A 22,479-nucleotide genomic window follows, 5' to 3' on the forward strand; every position below is an offset into this window, starting at 1 on the left:
ATGTACAATTCTGACTTTCTCATAGGTAACATAACTCACATTACATCAATACCAGTTGCCTATCTCTTGGTCTGGCTCTGGTAGTTGGTGAAAGGCAGGAGGGCATGAAGAACCTTATAAGTGGAGGATGGTGGAGTAAACATTTAGGGCACATTCAGTATTTTGGTCAGTATTTTGCTTCAGTAATTGGACACCAAAACCAGGAGTGGGTCCAAAGCAAAAGTAGACGTACAAATCTTTCCATTATACTTCTTCTCTTCTTATGCTTCACTTTTGATTTTGGTCCACAAATACTAATACAAAATACTTACCAAAACACTGCCGTGTGAAGGTGGCCTAATAATTCAATCCTTTTATATTTCCATTTTTTAAATCTAGACCAGTAAGCTAATGGATAGAGGTAATTTCTGATATAATGACAATCCTTATTATATGAGCATCATTAAAATATAGCCAATATTTTCTTCAGGGAATTAATTAATAAAATGATGTGGCACTTGGAGAAACGTATGTGCCAGTTTTAATGTCACCATACAAAGCTATAAAGGAGAGTGTCACCCCCCTTCACTCCATTTATCTACTCTCCCCAGAGGCAGATTTATATCCCTTCTCTAGCAGACTTATTTTTCCCCATGAGCTAAAGGATTTAGGGATCACATATAATACATCTAACACACATCCTTGTATTTATCTGTGGTGAAGTGAATTAGCTTCTCCAAGATTTATTGCTTGTGATGGCAGAGAACAGGACATGGCTGAAGACTGTATCTCCTCTCTGTATGTAATGAGCAGTTCATCTTGATGAAGTGACCGCTGACATTCAGCATTTCCCAAGTTTGCAGCTGAAATAAAAATCTGCAGAAGCTCAAGGTTTATTAACCCTTACAAGGTAATCTCCTGTTTAGAAGTCGATTGTGTTTCCTGACCATCACCGTCTATGCACCATTTTATATTATATATAATAATGTGATGTGTCTTGTTCCATCGACCCTTCACTCCGTCACGCAGCAGTACAAAATCCCCAGAAAAATTTATGTACAAAATACTGCAGAGCTGGGAGCAGGAACCTTTGAGTGCAGTTAGGCCACTTGCACACGGCGCATTTTGGTCAGTATCTTACATCCGTAAAAGCCAAAACCAGGAGTGGGTCCAAAACAAGTAAGTGCTCCTAATCTTTCCGTTATAGTTTTTCTCTGTTTATGTCCCGCTGCTGGTTTTGGCCTACTAATAATGATGGAAAGTGTCCTTAAAGCGACCCTCCGGTCCCGGGGCAACATTTTAAATATTGTGTATATGGAGTAATATTACCTGGTGCCCTCCAGTTGTGCCCCTCGACAAGGATCCGTCTTTTTTAGGTTCCCCTCTGTGCTGCCACAAAATCGCTGTAGCGCTTCTTGGACTACGAGACTGAGACATACCCACTATTCTCGGATTTGCCAGCTCTGCTCACGTGAGCAGTTCTGTCCAATCCGTGAACAGAGGGAGTGTCTTACACTCAGTCTGAGAAGCGCTGTGGCCATTTTGGGACAACAACGAGGGGACCCTAAAACGGTAGATCCATGGCAGGGGGGCACAACTGGAGGGCACCAGGTATAATTACTCCATATACCCCCATCACATTTATAACTTTGTGCTAAGACCTGAGGATCGCTTTAATGTGAGAGTCTTTTGCTAACCTGCATGAGCTCTTCTGCACTAAACGTGACCATTCACATTAAATAACTGTCGACCAACAGTTATTTTTCCAAACTCTCCCATAAACATGCATGGTAAGCCGAACTGAGCATGCATATTTATATCAATGTGAAACGGGGGATAAGCCACTGCCAGGCACCTCTAGTAGAAGCATAACTTCTGCGGGAACAAAGGATCAGGCATGTTGAAATCCAACATGCTTGATTCTTCTTTTCCCCCTGGAATCTGCCATAAGGGGAGAGTCGGGTGGCCTGAATACACATTAGATTGTCCGTCGATCCTGCCGAAAGACCTCCTTAAGATCATGCCTTTTTAAGAGTACTAATCAATAGCAGACTGTGTGCGTGCAGGCTAGGGAAATGGACGTGTTCTATGCATCTTTACTGTGAATTTACTTATGATTTTTATACTAAACAAATATTTTAGAGATTTCTCCTGAGTTTTGGTATCGGAGGGGGTCCTGGAAGTCATAGAGATATGCCATTACATTATATAATGGGAAAGCCCCTTTAATGTCAAGGATATTTATTTATATTGCAGAATTGTACATCCCCCATCTAGTGTATAGTAAGAAATAGCTCATGGGAGAGGCATCAAGAAGGTTTAGGACAAGTGGCGTAACTACCGCCGGAGCAGCCGTAGCGGCTGCTACGGGGCCCGCGGCATGAGGGGGCCGTGCCACCCGCCAGCACGCCCCCCCCCCATGGCCGGAGGCTCCGCTAGCAGCCGCTATGGCAGAGCAGGGAGGTATCTCCCCGCTCTGCCATTAAACAAAAGACATGTATCCCCTATCCACAGGATATCCGCAGGATAGGGGATACATGTGTGATTGCTGGCAGCGATAGGGAGAACGGGGGACTGAAAGTCCCCTGAAGTTCCCCATCACAAACCTCGGACTTCCGGGGTCTGTGTCGGCAGCTCCGTAGAAATGAATGGAGCGCCGGTCGCGCTTGTGCGCATGCGTGACCAGCGCTCCTTTCATTTTTATTGAGCTGCACAGACGCCGGAAGTCAGAGGTTAGTCATGGAGAACTTCGGGGGACTTTTGGTCCCCCGTTCTCCCTATCGCTGCCAGCGATCACACATGTATCCCCTATCCTGTGAATAGGGTATACATGTCTATTGTAGGACACACTGTAGGTCGCATTTTTTTGGGAGGGGGGACGCTGTATGGCGTTCCCTACAGGGAGGGGGGCTGTATGGCGTTATCTACAGTGGGGCTGTATGGCGTTCCCTACAGGGGGGGCTATTTGGCGTTCCCTACAGGGGGGGCTGTATGGCGTTCTCTACAGGGGGCGGTATGGCGTTCCCCACAGGGGGGGCTGTATGGCGTTCTCCACAGGGGGGCTGTATGGCGTTAGCGCCATACAGCCCCCTCTGTAGAGAACGCCATACAGCCCCCTCTTTAGAGAACGCCATACAGCCCCCTGTAGAGAACGCCATACAGAGCCCCCCCTGTAGATAATGCCATACAGACCCCCTGTAGATAACGCCATACAGCCCCCACTGTAGAGAACGCCATACAGCCCCCACTGTAGAGAACGCCATACAGCCCCCCTGTAGATAACGCCATACAGCCCTCCCCTGTAGATAACGCCATACAGACCCCCCTGTAGATAGCACCATACAGACCCCCCTGTAGATAGCACCATACAGCCCCCTCTGTAGATAATGCCATACAGACCCCCCTGTAGATAACGCCATACAGCCCCCACTGTAGAGAACGCCATACAGCCCCCACTGTAGGGAACTTCATACAGCCCCCACTGTAGAGAACACTATACAGAGTCCCCCCTGTAGATAACGCCATACAGCCCCCTCTGTAGATATCTACAAAGGGGGCTGTATGGCGTTATCTACAGAGGGGGCTGTATGGCGTTATTTACAGGGGGGCTGTATGGCGTTATCTACAGGGGGGGCTGTAAAAAAGGCACTATCTACAAGGGGGGGTTGTGTGAAACCCAGGGGAGGGGGGGCCCAAGTCAAAAGTTTGCTATGGGGCCCAGTCTTTCCTAGTTACGCCCCTGTTTAGGAGTTTAGAGAGTTGTGTTTATTGCCTCTATTTTGCTCAAAATCGCAACAAACCCAGCGATTTCTTGCTGCACTTCAGTGGCAAAACCCGCAATTCCACCGCAGCATGCAAATACACAGCTAAAATAGAATACATAGAAACACTCACACTAGGTTAAAAAAAACTAATAAAAAATATAACATGAATGTATTATAAACAACTATCCCAGCCCTAACATTAGACAATTGCAAAAGCAAATAAAAATATCTAAATGTTTGTTGGCATCAAGTGTATGTGATCCCAAAATGATCCTATTTAACAAAAGTTATGCTAATTAAATTGATCATGTCGTGAATCGAATAAAATAGAGCACGTTCAGATGTTGCAGATTTGTTGTGGATTTTTGGTGTGACTTCTTTACAGTACAGTACAAAACACATGAATAGGGTTTTCAAAACCCTATTCAAATGTGGTGGATTTTCTCGATGTGAATTTAAGGGCAAGCTGCAGATTTTCAAATCCACAACATGCCTATTATGTTGTGGGTCTGCTGTGGATTTCATATGCAAAATTTTTCTTGAATTTGCTACAGATGTTTTCAGCCACATCTGAATTTAGACTTACATTTTTTTAAATCCAATTAAACCACAATAGTATTATTGCATTAATAAATCTCCCCATTGATGTTACTATTGAGCTGCACATAGATACCAGGTAACAGTTAAATATATACCTGATATTTGGTGATCATGGGAAAACACATTACACTGCTACTCTTTCTTCCAAGTCTTGATCAGGCTGTCTTCCTGCATTCTCTTGGACAATGTTTTTAATCTGTCTTCTCCTCTATCACAAGTACCTTTAACCTCTGACAATATTGCCTGTTTCTTCCTCCATACATTATCGAGTATGCCCAAACATCTTGTTGATAGCAGCACCTGCACAGAGACACAGACTCCTATCACTGCATATATTACTGGGGTCAGTGGACACATTGCAGATTTGACACTTTGTCAGCCCTTGACAGATGTCTTAGAAGGACATATGCATGTACCTTAACTCCCAGGGGGACTGCAGGCTGTCTTCTAATACATGCGCTGACACAAAGGCTACAGCGGACAATTAGAGTGGCAGCTTATGTCTGTACTGATACAAATTTTATAGATGGACAGCACAGCGTAATGGTTAGCAACATCTTGCATTTTAATATAAAATTAAAGAAACTTTTGCTTTAAATGTAAAGGACATGATATAAATAATAAAAATTTGTGTAACATAAAATAAGGAAACCCCTTAAATTGAATGTGTTTGTTATTAACAGTTTTAAATCAATAGTGTTGGTTCCCTTTGGATGTAATATGCAGAATATTTTGGGGCACAGTTATAAAAACGAAGTCTTTAACTATTATGTCCTTTTTGTGAGCTGCATTGGGTATAGGGGGTTGATGTGTGTGATTAGCAAATGTGTTCAGATCCCCAATAAGGTTTATTATTATAAAGACGGGCCTAGAACACAGCTAGAGTAGGTGAGCTATATGGGTGAGCAAAAGTACAACCATACTTGACCCTGGCCATCGTGCCAAGATCTTATGGACCACATTTTTAAACAGTCTCCATTACAAACTTAATCGGCATTTAGGATTCTGTAAAATAAGTACAACATTTCTGGTGAGAGAAAATTTTATAGCTTATCCTCTGGATAGGCCATCAATATCTGATCGGTAGGGGTCCGACTCTCGGCAGCCCAGCCAATTTGCTGTTTTGTAGGGGCCGAGGCACGCGCGCGCATGGTGCTTTCCCTTCATTCCCTTTACTATTCAATACTGTCAAACGCCGACACGCTTCAAGTGAAAGGGAGAAGGCTGTAATACTGTGAACCACCGCTACAAGTGTGTCAGCGCTTGACAGTAGTATGCAGCATGTTAGGAAAACACTGGCTCCCTTAATGTCGCTATGACAACTTCTCTAGCTTCTGGGCGGTTCCTCCTTTGCCTTGAGCCTATCTCTTTTCCCTGTCCGTCTGCCAATCAGCTGTGGGGTTGTATTTATGCCTGTCTTTTCCACCTGTCCTTTGCTTGTGAATTTCCTCCTTTGGTTTCTGATCAAGCTTCTGACATCAGCTGCACTTCTGATTCTGGATCTCGTGTACACTGACCACGGCTTGTCTCCCGTTTACTTTATGCTTACCGATTTTGATTATCCGCTCCCACACGGTTTTGACCTTTTGCTATTCCTGATATCCGCTTGCTTTCTGTTTTGAACTTTCAGTTACCCTCTGGCTGTCTGGTTTCCAGCTCAAGTTTGCCTGCATTGCACCTCTCGTCCCATATTGCACTCTGCTAAGACAATCTGGGTTCTGAGCAGTAAAGTCCATCCCACCTTGCGGTCAGCTCTAGCGAACACCTCAGAGTAGCCTTAGACGCTGTCGATCAGTGTGGTTGCGGATTTGGGGTTGCGGTTTACATGCACGGTCTGTCCCGGCAGACTCCAGCAGCCTTGAGGTAATCACTAACATTACACAGCGTGAGCGATGAAGGTGAAGCAGTGCTCACAGAAGCGCCGCAGCCTGTTTATCAAAATAGATGTCAGATATTGATGGCCTATCCTGAGGATAGGCCATAAATTTTCTCTCTTTGGAAAAGCCCATTAAGGCTTTACTATACGCTTGGTAGGCCCTGGGGGAGAGTAATATTTTAAACGTTCTATTGCTTAAAGGGAAGGTGTTATGAATTTTTTTTTATTTTTTTTTATCATATTGCTTTTAATATGATATTAACATAAATTGTATTTATTTGTGTTCTCATGTTCTACTTTTTACTGTGTTCTTACTTTTACTTCTCTATGGGGGCTGCCATTTTTTTTCCATCTCTGTATGTGTCGATTAACGACACATACAGAGATGGAATACAGCACATACAACCCCACAGAGAATGCGAACGGGAGCTGTTCCATTCTCAGAAGCGTACGCCGTTTGTGTGGGAACGGCACATGCGCCGCTCCCACACAGACCAAAACGAAGCTCGTTCGCAGAGCGAAATCCGGCGCCGTTTTCATGTGGACCGGAAGCCGCTGCCGGACAGTCAGATGACGACTTCTGGCCGCGGCTTCCGGCCATATGTTCAGGCGCAAGGAATAGGAGTGTAGACCAGCGGAGGCGGCGGAGGCAGGTAAGTTATGTTCGTGTATGTGATGTGTGTATAATGTTCGTGTGATACTGTCTGCTGAGCCATGTATCTAATCCTCCTACACTGTGCAGTCACACAGTGTAGAAGGTTTGAAGATTCAAACCCTTCCATTCTCCTGGCACTAGCCAGAAGAAGGAAGGGGGGATTGTGTGAGGACGCTAGAGAGAGTGTGTCTACCCCAAATTTGCAGAATAAATCAATAAGGTTGCTTTACCACATTGACCATGCTGCAATTTTGGGAACTGCTCCCAATAGTGCCCAGCACGTGGAAATGTTATAAATTAGAATCTAATTTATAATATTTCCTAACTTGTGAAAAAATTAAAACAATGTGTAATCACTTAAATAATAATTGTTTAACTGCAAAAAAATAAAAAAAATTCTAGCGAAACACATTCCCTTTAAAGGCGTTGTCCAGGAATACATTTTATTTCAATTTTAACTTAATTAGACATATTTAATAACATTTCTAATATAGTGTCTAGTTACCTGTGCCAGCGTTACCCTGTTCTGATCTGCGGTCACGTGACCGCACCCAGGGTAAATTTTTTATTTCCTGTGACGTACCGTGACTTTGCTCAGCCAGCACTTCTGGCTGGGAAAGGCACGGCGCGTCATTAACTACATTTACAGGCAGTGGGACGGGCGGATGTTTCATGAGCTCTTCAGAGCGCCTCCTCCTCTGGTCGCGCCGCCTTTAGACCTAGTTGATGACGCGCCGTGTCTTTACACAGCAGGAAGTGCAGCCTGAGCAAAGACACGGAGCGTCATCAATCATAGTACACGCCCCCTCCTCCTGTCTCATCGTCCACGTCTCCTCCTGCTCCTTCTTCACTGTTGGAGCTCTTGCACTGAAGTGCTTGTGAGAAGGAGGAGCGGAATCCCTAATCCCCGGCCACAGCGTTGCCGAAGCTGTGGCCGGGGATTATGCTCCCGGAGAAGTCCCTCACTTCACAGCACCCGGGGCAAAGATTCAGTTTGACGCCCCCCCCCAACCTCTTTCCCGACATCTCCTTCCCACTCTCCGTGTTTGTTTTCTCTACCAATCGACGTGTCATTTATTTTTATGTAACGCGAGCATAAAAACATTTGTACATTTTACAAGCAATATGGTTCTATACACAACACCAGAACCAAGCTCATTACATATATACAACACCAGCACAAATACAGCTCAATTTAGTGCAACCCCTGCCGTATAGGTATGTACGGCGTAAAACTACAGCTCCCAGCATGGCCCGAACAATGATAAGGATATGCTGGGAGTTGCTGTTTCACAAAAAATAAATCATATCAATCATTCCACCCATCATCTCGCTGCAGATCATACAGTGACTACAGTGCTGATTAGAGGTCTCAGATGAATTCTCCCGGTCACAGCCCATTTTTGCAGTTTGCCGCTCAGATGTCTTCAGCTTCTCACTTTACCAACATTTCTGCACCTATAAATAAATATAAAGTTATCATTATACCACACACTACACCCCTAAATATAATAGCGCCATACACTGCACCTCTAATTATAATAGCACCATACACCATGTCCCACACACACACACACACACACACTGTGCCCCCTGTAGATAGTGCCTGCCATAGAGCACCTGTAGATAGTGCCCCCATATAGACCACCCCTGTATATAGTGTCCCACAAATAACTCCCCCTATAGTGCTCTACAGATAGCCCACCCATGTATATAGCCCCCTGTAGATATAGCCCACCCCTGTATATAGTGCTTTACAGATAGTCCAACCATGTATGTAGCCCCCCTGTAGATATAGCCCACCCCTGTATATAGTGCTCCACATATAGTCCACCCCTGTATATAGTGTTTCAGATAGCCCACCCCTGTATATAGCCCCCTTGTACATATAGTCCACCCCTGTATATAGTGCTCCACTAGATAGTCCACCGCTGTATATAGTGCTCCACAGATAGCCCACCCCTGTATATACTATATACAAGGGCGGGCTATCTGTGGAGCACTATATACAGGGGTGGACTATATGTACAAGGGGGCTATATACAGGGGTGGGCTATATCTACAGGGGGACTATATACAGGGGTGGGCTATATCTACAGGGGGACTATATCTACAGGGGGACTATATACAGGGGTGGGCTATCTACAGGGGGACCATATCTACAGGGCTGGGCTATACACAGGGCTGGGCTATACACAGGGCTGGGCTATACACAGGGCTGGGCTATACACAGGGCTGGGCTATACACAGGGCTGGGCTATACACAGGGCGACTATATCTACAGGGCTGGGCTATATCTACAGGGCAGGGCTATATCTACAGGGCAGGGCTATATCTACAGGGCTGGGCTATATCTACAGGGCTGGGCTATATCTACAGGGCTGGGCTATATCTACAGGGCTGGGCTATATACAGGGCTGGGCTATATACAGGGGGACTATATCTACAGGGGGGGCTATCTATGGAGCACCATATACAGGGGTGGGCTATATCTACAGGGGTGGGCTATATCTACAGGGGTGGGCTATATCTACAGGGGTGGGCTATATCTACTGGGGTGGGCTATATCTACAGGGGGGCTATATTTACAGGGGGGCTATATCTACAGGGGTGGGCTATATCTACAGGGGGGCTATATCTACAGGGGGGGCTATATCTACAGGGGGGCTATATCTACAGGGGGTGCTATCTATGGAGCACCATATACAGGGGTGGGCTATATCTACAGGGGTGGGCTATATCTACAGGGGTGGGCTATATCTACAGGGGTGGGCTATATCTACAGGGGGCTAAATCTACAGGGGGGCTATATCTACAGGGGTGGGCTATATCTACAGGGGTGGGCTATATCTACAGGGGGGCTATATCTACAGGGGGGCTATATCTACAGGGGGCTATATCTACAGGGGGGCTATATCTACAGGGGGGGCTATCTATGGGGCACCATATACAGGGGTGGGCTATATCTACAGGGGGCTATATACTATATAGCTATGTAGCTATAGCCCACCCCTGTATATGGTGCTCCATAGATAGCCCACCCCAGTATATAGCCCCCTGTAGATATAGTCCCCCTGTATATAGCCCACCCCCTGTAGATATAGCCCCACTGTAGATATAGTCCCCCTGTAGATATAGTCCCTGTAATGGCAGGAAGGAGGTGAAGGGAAAGTGAGCCCTAATCTACCCACCGCCCTGTCCCTGCCTACTTGCAACGACCCGCCCTAGGCGACGGGGTACAACTGGGCGGCGGTCCCTACGCTGTCTAAGTGCACGGGAGAACAAACAGGGAACACGCAAGGGAAGGGGCAGTAGCCCACGGAACGCCACGAGGAAATGGAGCGGTGAATGAGTTGTCAGGACCAGGATGAAGTGGAGTATACCCAAGTGAGCACGGAGGAGGAAGCAAGCCGGAGGCAAAGCAAAGCGGGTTAAGCAGAACAGCAGCAAGGCAGAAGCACGGCAGAAGCAGGCTGGAGCAAGCAGCAGTGGGGCCAGGAATCCAAAAGAATTACAAGCACTGAGGAGGAGAACACAGCAGGTAATAAAGGACAGGGGGCGGAGCTAACTCCGACTGACCAGGCCGCGATAGGCTCTCCCACTCCTGAGCCTGCCACCCTGGTTGGTGGGAGATGGTGTCAGTCGAACAGGTCTGGCCTCAGGTGTGGATTGATTAATCCCAGGAGTATACCTAGATGTAGTACCTGGCAGATCCCTAACAGTACTCCCCCTTTTATGAGGGGCCACCGGACCCTTACTAAGAGGACCCGGTTTAGTAGGGAAGAGAAGGTGGAACCTCCTGATCAATACCCCAGCGTGAACATCACGGGCAGGTACCCAAGTCCTCTCCTCCGGCCCGTACCCTCTCCAATGGACCAGGTACTGGAGGGAGCCCTGGACCATCCTACTGTCAATAATCTTGGCCACCTCGAATTCCGCCCCCTCAGGGGTGAGAACTGGAACAGGAGGTCTCCTCGAGGGGGACCAGGACGGGGAGCAGCGTTTAAGGAGGGAGGCATGGAAGACGTCATGTATGCGAAAGGATGGGGGCAGCTCCAGACGGAAGGATACAGGGTTGAGGACTTCAATGATCTTATAAGGCCCAATAAATCGGGGAGCAAACTTCCTGGACGGGACCTTAAGGCGCAAGTTCCTGGACGACAACCAGACCAAATCCCCGACGACAAACCGGGGGTTAGCAGAACGTCTACTATCCGCCTGAATCTTTTGTGCGCTTTGGGACGCCTCTAGGTTCTTCTGAACCTGGGCCCAGACAGTGCACAGTTCCCGATGAACATCCTCTACCTCAGGATTATTGGAACAACCAGGGGAAATGGAGGAGAACCTTGGGTTAAACCCGAAATTACAGAAAAACGGGGAGACCCCTGACGAGTTACTGACCCGGTTATTCAGGCAAAATTCAGCAAGGGGAAGGAATGAGACCCAATCGAATTGACAGTCAGAGATGAAACACCTTAAATATTGTTCCAGGGACTGGTTAGTCCTCTCCGTTTGGCCATTAGTTTCGGGATGGAAGGCGGAGGAGAAGGACAGATCAATCTCCAACTTTTTACAAAAGGCTCTCCAAAATAAGGAAACAAATTGTACCCCTCTGTCAGAAACGATATTGACTGGGGCCCCATGGAGACGCAGGATGTGTTTCACAAACAAAGAAGCTAACGTCTTGGCGTTAGGTAGCTTCTTAAGGGGCACAAAGTGGCACATCTTGCTGAAGCGGTCTACTACCACCCACACCACCGACTTGCCCTGAGATGGAGGCAAATCGGTGATAAAATCCATGGAGATATGGGTCCAAGGTCTCTGGGGAATGGGCAAGGAACGTAGTAGGCCCGCAGGTCGGGACCTGGGGGTTTTGGACCGAGCGCAAACCTCACAAGCGGCGACGTAAGCCCTAACGTCTTTAGGCAACCCAGGCCACCAATAGTTTCTGGTAATGAGGTGTTTGGTGCCCAAGATGCCAGGATGAGCAGATAGAGCAGAGTCATGGTTTTCCCTGAGTACCCTTAGCCGGTATTGCAGGGGAACAAACAGTTTGTCCCCAGGGACGTTCCCGGGAGCTGCACCCTGATCAGCCGCGATATCAGAAGCTAAATCAGAATTCGTGGCAGAAACGATTATACCAGGGGGTAAAATACAAGCAGGATCCTTCTCGGAAGGAGGATTGGCCATGAAGCTACGTGACAGGGCATCAGCCTTAATATTCTTGGACCCAGCCCTATAGGTAACCAAGAAATTAAATCTGGTAAAGAATAGTGCCCACCGAGCTTGTCTAGGATTAAGCCTCCGGGCCTATTCTAGGAAAACCAGATTCTTGTGATCTGTAAGAACCGTTACCTGGTGTCTGGCCCCCTCCAGGAAGTGTCGCCACTCTTCAAAAGCCCATTTAATGGCTAGAAGTTCGCGGTTGCCAATATCATAGTTACTCTCCGTTGGCGAAAACTTCCTAGAGAAGTAAGCACAGGGGCGGAGATGGGTGAGGGAGCTGGTACCCTGGGACAAGACGGCCCCCACTCCCACCTCGGATGCGTCAACCTCCACAATAAATGGCTCCTCTTGGTTGGGCTGAATCAGCACGGGGGCCGAGATAAAGCACTTCTTGAGGGTCTCAAAGGCCTGGACGGCCTCAGGGGGCCAATGGAGGACATCAGCACCCTTGCGAGTAAGGTCCGTAAGAGGCTTAGCGACGACCGAGAAGTTGGCAATAAATCTCCTGTAATAGTTGGCGAACCCTAAAAAACACTGTAACGCCTTAAGGGAGGCAGGTTGGACCCATTCCGCCACAGCCTGAACCTTGGCAGGGTCCATGCGGAATTCATGAGGAGTGAGGATTTGCCCTAAAAATGGTATCTCCTGTACCCCAAAGACACATTTTTCAGTCTTAGCAAACAGATTATTCTCCCGAAGGACCTGGAGCACCTTCCTGACATGCTCCACGTGGGAGGACCAGTCCTTGGAAAACACCAGTATGTCATCAAGGTACACAACAAGAAAATTACCCAGGTAATCTCTCAGGATTTCATTAATAAAATTCTGGAAGACAGCAGGAGCATTACACAACCCAAAGGGCATGACCAGGTATTCGAAATGACCCTCGGGTGTGTTGAACGCAGTTTTCCACTCATCCCCCTCTTTGATGCGGATAAGGTTATATGCCCCCCGTAGATCGAACTTAGAAAACCATTGGGCTCCCTGAACCTGATTAAAAAGATCCGGAATCAAAGGAAGTGGGTACTGGTTCCTTACGGTGACCTTATTCAGGTTACGATAATCAATGCACGGCCTAAGACCACCATCCTTCCTCCCCACGAAGAAGAAGCCAGCACCTACAGGAGAAGTCGAGGGGCGAATGAAACCCTTGGCCAGGCATTCTTGGATATACACCCTCATAGCTTCACGTTCAGGACATGAAAGATTAAATATCCTACCCTTAGGAAGCTTGGCACCAGGCACCAAATCGATGGCGCAATCGTAATCTCTATGGGGGGGCAACACCTCGGAGGCCTCCTTAGAAAACAAATTGGCGAAGTCCTGAACAAACTCAGGAAGCGTGTTTACCTCCTCCCGGGGAGAAATAGAGTTAACAGAAAGACATGACATAAGACATTCATTACCCCATTTGGTAAGCTCCCCAGTATTCCAATCAAACGTGGGATTATGCAACTGCAACCAGGGAAGACCTAATACCAGATCAGACGATAATCCCTGCATCACCAGTACAGAGCACTGCTCCAAATGCATGGAGCCAACCAGGAGTTCAAAAACAGGAGTATGCTGAGTAAAATAACCATTAGCAAGGGGAGTTGAGTCGATACCTACTACAGGGATAGGATAAGGTAAATCAATAAAAGGCATTTTTAGAGACATAGCAAATTCCACAGACATGATATTAGCAGATGAGCCAGAATCCACGAAAGCACTGCCAGTGGCAGACCGGCCAGCAAACGAGACCTGAAAGGGAAGCAAAATTTTATTGCGTTTCACATTAACGGGAAATACCTGTGCGCCCAAGTGACCTCCCCGATGATCACTTAGGCGCGGAAGTTTTCCGGCTTTTTATTCTTGCGCCTGGGACAGGTGTTCAGAAGATGCTTGTCGTCCCCACAGTAGAAGCAGAGACCATTCATTCTGCGAAACTCCCTACGTTGTCGAGGGGACATGGAGGCCCCGAGTTGCATAGGTACCTCCGAGTCCTCCGTGGAGGGGCGAGGAGACGGGACCTCGGGGGGAATCGCAGAAAGGTCAGAGGGGAGCACATTGAAGCGTTCAAGCTGACGTTCCCTGAGACGTCGGTCAAGTTGTACTGCTAGGGCCATAACCTGGTCAAGGGAGTCAGAAGAGGGGTAACTAACCAGCAGATCCTTCAGGGCGTCAGATAATCCTAACCTAAACTGGCACCTTAGGGCCGGATCGTTCCACCGAGAAGCTACGCACCACTTTCTAAAATCAGAACAGTACTCCTCAACCGGTCTGCTACCCTGACGTAAGGTCACCAGCTGACTCTCGGCTAAAGCAGTCCTGTCAGTCTCGTCGTAAATGAGTCCGAGGGCAGAGAAAAAGCGATCAACAGAGGAAAGTTCAGGGGCGTCAGGAGTCAAGGAGAAGGCCCACTCTTGGGGCCCTTCCTGGAGTCGGGATATGATGATACCCACCCGCTGGTTCTCGGAACCTGAGGAGTGGGGTTTAAGGCGGAAATACAGTCTGCAACTCTCCCGGAAGGAGAGAAACGTCTTACGGTCTCCTGAGAACCGGTCAGGTAACTTGAGGTCGGGTTCTAGAGGTGAGGTGAGGGGAACTACTACGGCAGCGTCACCCTGGTTGACCCTCTGGGCCAGGGCCTGGACCTGTAGGGAGAGGCCCTGCATCTGCTGGGTCAGGGTCTCAAGGGGGTCCATGATAGCGTCAACGTAGGGGAAATGGTAGACTAGGTAAGGGGCTTGTAATTATGTAATGGCAGGAAGGAGGTGAAGGGAAAGTGAGCCCTAATCTACCCACCGCCCTGTCCCTGCCTACTTGCAACGACCCGCCCTAGGCGACGGGGTACAACTGGGCGGCGGTCCCTACGCTGTCTAAGTGCATGGGAGAACAAACAGGGAACACGCAAGGGAAGGGGCAGTAGCCCACGGAACGCCACGAGGAAATGGAGCGGTGAATGAGTTGTCAGGACCAGGATGAAGTGGAGTATACCCAAGTGAGCACGGAGGACTACAGGGATGAAGTGGAGTATACCCAAGTGAGCACGGAGGAGGAAGCAAGCCGGAGGCAAAGCAAAGCGGGTTAAGCAGAACAGCAGCAAGGCAGAAGCACGCTGGAGCAAGCAGCAGTGGGGCCAGGAATCCAAAAGAATTACAAGCACTGAGGAGGAGAACACAGCAGGTAATAAAGGACAGGGGGCGGAGCTAACTCCGACTGACCAGGCCGCGATAGGCTCTCCCACTCCTGAGCCTGCCACCCTGGTTGGTGGGAGATGGTGTCAGTCGAACAGGTCTGGCCTCAGGTGTGGATTGATTAATCCCAGGAGTATACCTAGATGTAGTACCTGGCAGATCCCTAACAGTCCCCCTGTATATAGCTCACCCCCTGTAGATATAGCCCCCCTGTAGATATAGTCCCCCTGTAGATATAGTCCCCCTGTAGATAGACACCCCCCATAGATAAAGGCCCCCCGTAGATAAAGTCCCCCCGTAGACAAAGTCGTCCCCCCTGTATATACAGCCACACACTTCTATTACAATTTAAAAAAAACAAAAAACAACTATTCAAACTCACCTTATTCCCGCTCCCACGCCGTCCGGCAGCAATGGAGACCTGCTCTCTTCTGCGCTGGTCTGCAGGGGGTTGAACACAGCGTCTATGAAAGGCGCTGATTGGCTGGGCAGAATGACTTTCCCTGTCAATCAGCGTCTTTCATCGACGGAAGCTTCACTGGTACAAAAGGTACCAGTTGCTTCATTCGTGGAAAGGCGCTGAATGGCCGGGCACGGAACGTGCCCGGTCATTCATTGCTTCTAATTGTACCTGTGTCCTTGCTACACAGGTACAATTATAGTGCAGGAGGAGGTGGCGCTGGCGTCCCCCTCTGAGCTGCGCCCGGGGCACGTGCCCCGCCTGCCGCCCCCCTAGCTACGCCCCTGCATATATATTGAGTTCAATGAAGAACAGCTCAAATTACGTGGCAAAGAAGTGCCCTGCACTTCTTTGCCGAGGCAGTCCATTTACGCGTCGTCGTTTGACATCTGTCAAACGACGACGCGTAAATTACAGGTTGTCTGCACAGTACGTCGGCAAACCCATTCAAATGAATGGGCAGATGTTTGCCGACGTATTGCAGCCTTATTTTCAGACGTAAAACGAGGCATAATACGCCTCGTTTACGTCTGAAAATAGGTCGTGTGAACCCAGCCTCAAAGGACGACGCGTAAAAATACAGCCTCGTCAAAAGAAGTGCAGGACACTTCTTTCAGACGTAATTTGAGCCGTTCTTCATTGAACTCAATGAAGCACAGCTCAAAGTTTACGGCTGTCAGAGAAGCCTCGCAAAATGCGAAGAGGAGCATTTACGTCTGAAACGAGGCAGCTGTTTTCTCCTGAAAACAGTCTTTCTTTTCAGACGTAAAAGCCTGCTACCATGTGCACATACCCTAATGGAAAATCAGCTACAAAAAATGCCTCAAGAAGTGACATGCTCCTTCTTTTTACGGAGCGTCTTATTATGCTCCGTTTTTTGACAGCGAAGCGTAAAATAAAGGCTCGTGGGAACAGAACATTGTAATTCCCATTGAAAGCAATGGGCAGATGTTTGTAGGCGTGTTAGGAGCGTTTTTTCAGGCGTAATTCGAGGCGTAAAACGCCTGAATTACGTCTGAAACCACTGCGTGTGAACATACCCTTAGACCCCGTCTGAAATTTTGAGGCAGATTTTGATCTGCCTGCACACAGTTTGCCACGTTTTTCACAGCGGTTTTTGCTTTCGGCCATTGAGCGCTGCGGGCAAAAACGCGTAGAAAAACGCTTTCTCTGCCTGTCAATGGGAGGTCAGAGGAGTAAACGCCCGAAGATAGGAGGCATTTTTCGGCCGTTTTTTTACACGTTTTGACGCGGAGACCGCGTCAGAAAACGCGCCAAAAAATGTTCGAAAACGCCTCCTATTGATTTTAATGGGAGGCGGAGACGTTTTTTTCCTGCGAGCGGTAAAACCGGTTAGTGGGAAAAAGAAGCGACATACCCCATCTTCGGGTGTTTACATCTCTGACCTCCCATTGACATCAATGAAAAGCAGAGAAAGCGTTTTTCGCTGTGTTTTTGCCTGCGACGCTCAATAGCCGTGGACAAAAAAACGTGCAGGCTGATCAAAATCTTCCTCAAAATTCAAGGCAGAATTTTGTGCCAGCAAAAAACTCAGTGTGAACAGAGCCTAATACAGGATCTCTTGGAACAGATCCAGCAGCAAGTGAGGAAAACTTGTGTTTACCAAGATGTCTGACATAGGTGGAGTGGGCAGGCTTACATTTATCATGCTGTGAAAGGGGTGGGGGAGGGAGATGGGTGCCTGTACGTAGATCAGGGATAGATGGAGGCACACAGGATAATAATGATTATTAGTGTGTAGCACAGTGTGCAGGGAGGGAGCTGCCTGGAATTAGAGCAGGGAAGGACCTGTGAACATAGAGGGGCGTGGCAGTATGCAAATAGCTGAGATGCTTTGGAGGAAGGGGGGGATACAAGCTGTTTCCTCAGATGCAGCAAGGGTCATGGGTATGGTGGGTTACAAGACAGGAAACAGCCAGGACCAGAAGCCAGGGATGTAAGCAAACAGAGCAGCAGTGACAATGGAGATCAAACAGAAACTGGTTAGAAGTTTAATAGGGGGTATTAGGGAAGGCAAACCAAAGCTGGGGACACTTTTTAGAAAAAAAATAATTCCTGGACAACCCATTTAATGATGATATTACTCCCTCCCCAGTTCCACCTTCCAGAGATTACCATATTCATTCTATAGGCTTAGAACACGTTCCCACCAATTTTTACAGTATCTGAATTTGTGGTTAGAACAGTTGATTGTGACTGATCAGACAACACAAACTGCTGCCAAAGTGTAAAGTTTGCAATAATAAAAAGACAAACTGCAAAAAAAAAAACCTTCTAAATATAGTAAATTAGGAAATTGTAATATAATTGATTCCCTACAAGCTGGCATAAAAGTCACAGATGAAGGATTTAGGTTCACATAATATATTATAAGTGGCAGCAATCTGTTAGTACAGCAGCAAAGCCATTGGAAAATTGAATTCCTTGGGGTTTCCTTGCATTCTTACAGAATACACAGTTGTTCTTAAAGAGGCTCTGTCACCAGATTTTGCAACCCCTATCTGCTATTGCAGCAGATCGGCGCTGCAATGTAGATAAGAGTAACGTTTTTATTTTTAAAAAAACGAGCATTTTTGGCCAAGTTATGACCATTTTTGTATTTATGCAAATGAGGCTTGCAAAAGTACAACTGGGCGTGTTTACAGTAAAAGTCCAACTGGGCGTGTATTATGTGCGTACATCGGGGCGTGTTTACTTCTTTTACTAGCTGGGCGTTCTGACGAGAAGTATCATCCACTTCTCTTCAGAACGCCCAGCTTCTGGCAGTGCAGACACACAGCGTGTTCTCGAGAGATCACGCTGTGTCATCACTCACTTCCTGCCCCAGGTCCTGCATCGTGTCGGACGAGCGAGGACACATCGGCACCCGAGGCTACAGTTGATTCTGCAGCAGCATCGGCGTTTGCAGGTAAGTCGATGTAGCTACTTACCTGCAAACGCTGATGCTGCTGCAGAATCATCTGTAGCCTCTGGTGCCGATGTGGCCGACACGATGCAGGACCTGGGGCAGGAAGTGAGTGACGTCACAGCATGATCTCTCGAGAACACGCTGTGTGTCTGCACTGCCAGAAGCTGGGCGTTCTGAAGAGAAGTGGATGATACTTCTCGTCAGAACGCCCAGCTAGTAAAAGAAGTAAACACGCCCCGATGTAACACACATAATACACGCCCAGTTGGACTTTTACTTTTCAACACGCCCAGTTGTACTTTTGCAAGCCTCATTTGCATAAATACAAAAATGGTCATAACTTGGCTAAAAATGCTCGTTTTTTAAAAATAAAACCGTTACTGTAATCTCCATTGCAGCGCCTATCTGCTGCAATAGCAGATAGGGGTTGCAAAATCTGGTGACAGAGCCTCTTTAAATGATCTTGCTGGGCAATGGCAGGTTCACATTGTTGCCTTTGAAGACTTCCACTCATAAGAATAGAAGTTCTGATAACAGAAGTATATGAGGCAATTGCTGTCAATGCTTCATCCTAATATCCATCTGGTGAGAGTTACATTGTATGTGTCTAAGGAAAGTCATCTCAATGTTTTTCAACCTGTTTTTGGAAACAGTATTAATTGGTTACCTAAGGCCTCATGCACACAAGTGCGTGCATTTTTTTCTATGAGCCTGAACCGGACAACACTGCCGTAATAAGACATGTCCGTTCTTTTTGCGGTCCAGGCTCTGCGGCAATGCACGGACCGTGGAAACCACAGTCGTGTGCATGGGCCCATAGAAATGAATGGGACCTCAATTCACCCGTGGGGGCCTAACAGTTTTCACTTCCAGGCATTAACGTTGGTTTCGCATATGTATTTCTTAACTGCTTTTATTTTATATATTCAGGTTAAGTATGGCTTCGTTTTTACTTTTGTCCCTAACAAGCTGCTTTGGGATATGACATATCTACCGTCCAGTTACTTCTCAGCAATACAAAGTTTTCTATGGGGTCATTTATGCGCGTAACATCTCATCTCTGTAGATATCAGACTAGCTGACTATATAGATTTTCACAAACAATTCTCCATCAGGCTCTTGTACTAATAGTCCCACTGACACAATTAACCATTTTTTATATTTTTCTTCAGTTTTTGGCCTAATAATGATACATGGAGAAGATAAAATGATAGTGTCTGTTGCCAATAACATTGAAACTGAGATATAATGAATAACTGAATGTAACTGTCCAGCTATATTAAATAGTTACATAGTATGTAAAAAGGGCCTGCCTTTGGGGCGTGCGACCTGTGCCTTCGAACAGGGTGCATCACTCCGGCAGGTGGAAAGGGGCGCTGCCCTGGCTCCCTTCCCCAGCTTTAGTTTCAGAAGCGCCCAGCTCCGGCGACTCTGTAGCTTCCTTTTCGCCCGGCTGCTTCTTCTCTCAGTGGCGCCGCTACGCTGTAGCAGCCATAGCGGCTGCTAGTGGCAACATCGGGCATGAGGCCGCCAGTGCCCCCCGCCAAGATGGCCTGTGGCGCCGCTAGCAGCCGCTGTGTCCTAGGACGCAGATACTATTGAATGCTATGGTAGAGCAGGTAGGTATCTCCCTGTTCTGCCATCTACTAGGCTGTGGTTTGCTGCATATCAGGCGCAGGGACAGGATTCCTGTGCAGGCCTGTGTGATGACGTCACTGGATCACGCTGGCCTACGCAAGGATCCCGTCATTGGCATTGTGGAGCAGCTCCATTCGCTCCATTCGTAGTGGGAACAAGGCCTAGATGAGTACTTTTTTTTCGGGGGGGGGGGGGGGGGCACTGTGTACAAGTGGGAGGTGGGGGGCTGTATGGCACTATCTACAAGGGGGAGGTGGGGGCTGAGTATCACTGTGTACAAGGGTGAGGTAGGGAGCACTGTGTACAAGGGGTAGGTGGGGGCTGTATGGCCCTGTTTACAAGGGGGAGGTGGGGGGGCTGTATAACACAGTCTACAAGGGGGGTGTGGGGCTGTATGGCACTGTCTACAAGGGGGGGTAGGGGGCTGTATGGCACTGTCTACAAGGGGGAGGTGGGGGACTGTATGGCACGATCTACAAAAAGGAGGTGGGGGATTATAGCTCTGTCTACAGGGAGACTATATGGCAAAATCTAAAGGGGGGCACTATACTGTGTGGGGGCCACTAAGTGGACATTATACTGTGTGGGGGTACTACAGGTGACATAATACTGTGGACACAATTAGAGGACAAAATACTGTGTCCTTGAAGGGGTTGTAATATATTATTAAATCTTATCATTATATTGTATGGGGGCACTAAAGGGGCATTATAATTTTTTTATGGGGCATTTTTTTTTAATGATGGGGTGGGGCGCCGAAAGATCATTTCGCACAGGGCGCCATCTATCCTAGGGCCGGCCCTGTGTATCACTATATACCATTGGCACTGCAATCTAACGATGCCGGCTGTTGTGTACGTGTCGTGTGAAGTGGCCATGTTATATAGAACTTCGATAGTTAAAGAGGCTCTGTCACCACATTATAAGTGCCCTATCTTGTACATAATATGATCGGCGCTGTAATGTAGATTACAGCAGTGTTTTTTATTTAGAAAAACAATCATTTTTTATGGAGTTATGACCTATTTTAGCTTTATGCTAATGAGTTTCTCAATGGACAACTGGGCGTGTTTTACTTTTTGATCAAGTGGGCGTTGTACAGAGAAGTGTATGACGCTGACCAATCAGTGACCAATCAGCGTCATACACTTCTCTCCAATCATTTACTCGGCACAGTCTACAAGGGGTGTGTGGGGCTGTATGGCACTGTCTACAAGGGGGAGGTAGGGGGCTGTATGGCACTGTCTACAAGGGGGAGGTGGGGGGCTGTATGACACTATCTACAAGGGGGAGGTAGGGGGCTGTATTGCACTATTCACAAGGGGGATGTGGGGGGCTATATGGCACTGTCTACATGTGGCACTTAGGGGGAATAATACTGTGTGAGCACAATGAGAGGACAAAATACTGTGTCCTTGAAGGGATTATAATATATTGTATTATTAAATATTATTATACTCTATGGGGCATCTATAGGGGCATTAGACTGTGTGTGGGACAATATACTGTATATGTTCACTATAAAGGGCATTATACTTTTTTATGGGACTTTTTTTTTATAATGGAGTGGTGCGCAGAAAGATAATTTTGCACGGGGCGCCATCTATCCTAAGGCCGGCCCTCTATGTAAAATGGTTATATGGCCTTAGGTAGTGGCGTCGTTATCATTCTGTGTTTTTCGGACCCAAGCCCCGGATCTTTGGATTCCCGGGCGACCCCAACATAATGGTGTACCTACTGTATAGGGGTCGCCTGCGGCCCCCCTCGCACTGCATCTATAAACAGGCACTATAGTAACTGGGGCCTATGTCATAATCTACATGGGCCTCTAGTACTATAGTAACTGACAGTATACTTAACCTCCTCGTTCCGGAGCGCAGCGGATGTCCTGACGTCTTCTCACGTCATGACGCTGGGCGGCGCGCATGACATCACGACACTGTGCACCACGCACAACATCACAACGTTGGATGGTGTCAGGATCCCTGCTGCGTCCGGAGCCGAAGAGGAGTGTAAGTATAGCGTTATTGTCTGCTGGTGCCTTGTATTTAAGCCTACCTTGTGGAAGGCTTAGATACAGGGTCCCACAGACAGTATCACACATGGGCCCTGTATCTAAGCCTACCATGTGGTAGGCTTAGATATAGGGCACAGCAGACAGGATCACACATGA

The 22,479-nt window shown here is 47.6% G+C and overlaps 1 protein-coding gene across 1 annotated transcript in view; it reads left to right on the forward strand.

The window, feature by feature from the left end:
• Window positions 1-22,479, forward strand: part of NEXMIF (neurite extension and migration factor) — a 450,341-nt gene that overhangs the window by 360,234 nt on the left and 67,628 nt on the right. The gene's annotated exons all lie outside the window — the stretch shown is intronic.

The sequence above is a fragment of the Rhinoderma darwinii genome, chromosome 8 (genome assembly GCF_050947455.1).
Source record: "Rhinoderma darwinii isolate aRhiDar2 chromosome 8, aRhiDar2.hap1, whole genome shotgun sequence".
NCBI lineage: Eukaryota > Metazoa > Chordata > Amphibia > Anura > Rhinodermatidae > Rhinoderma > Rhinoderma darwinii.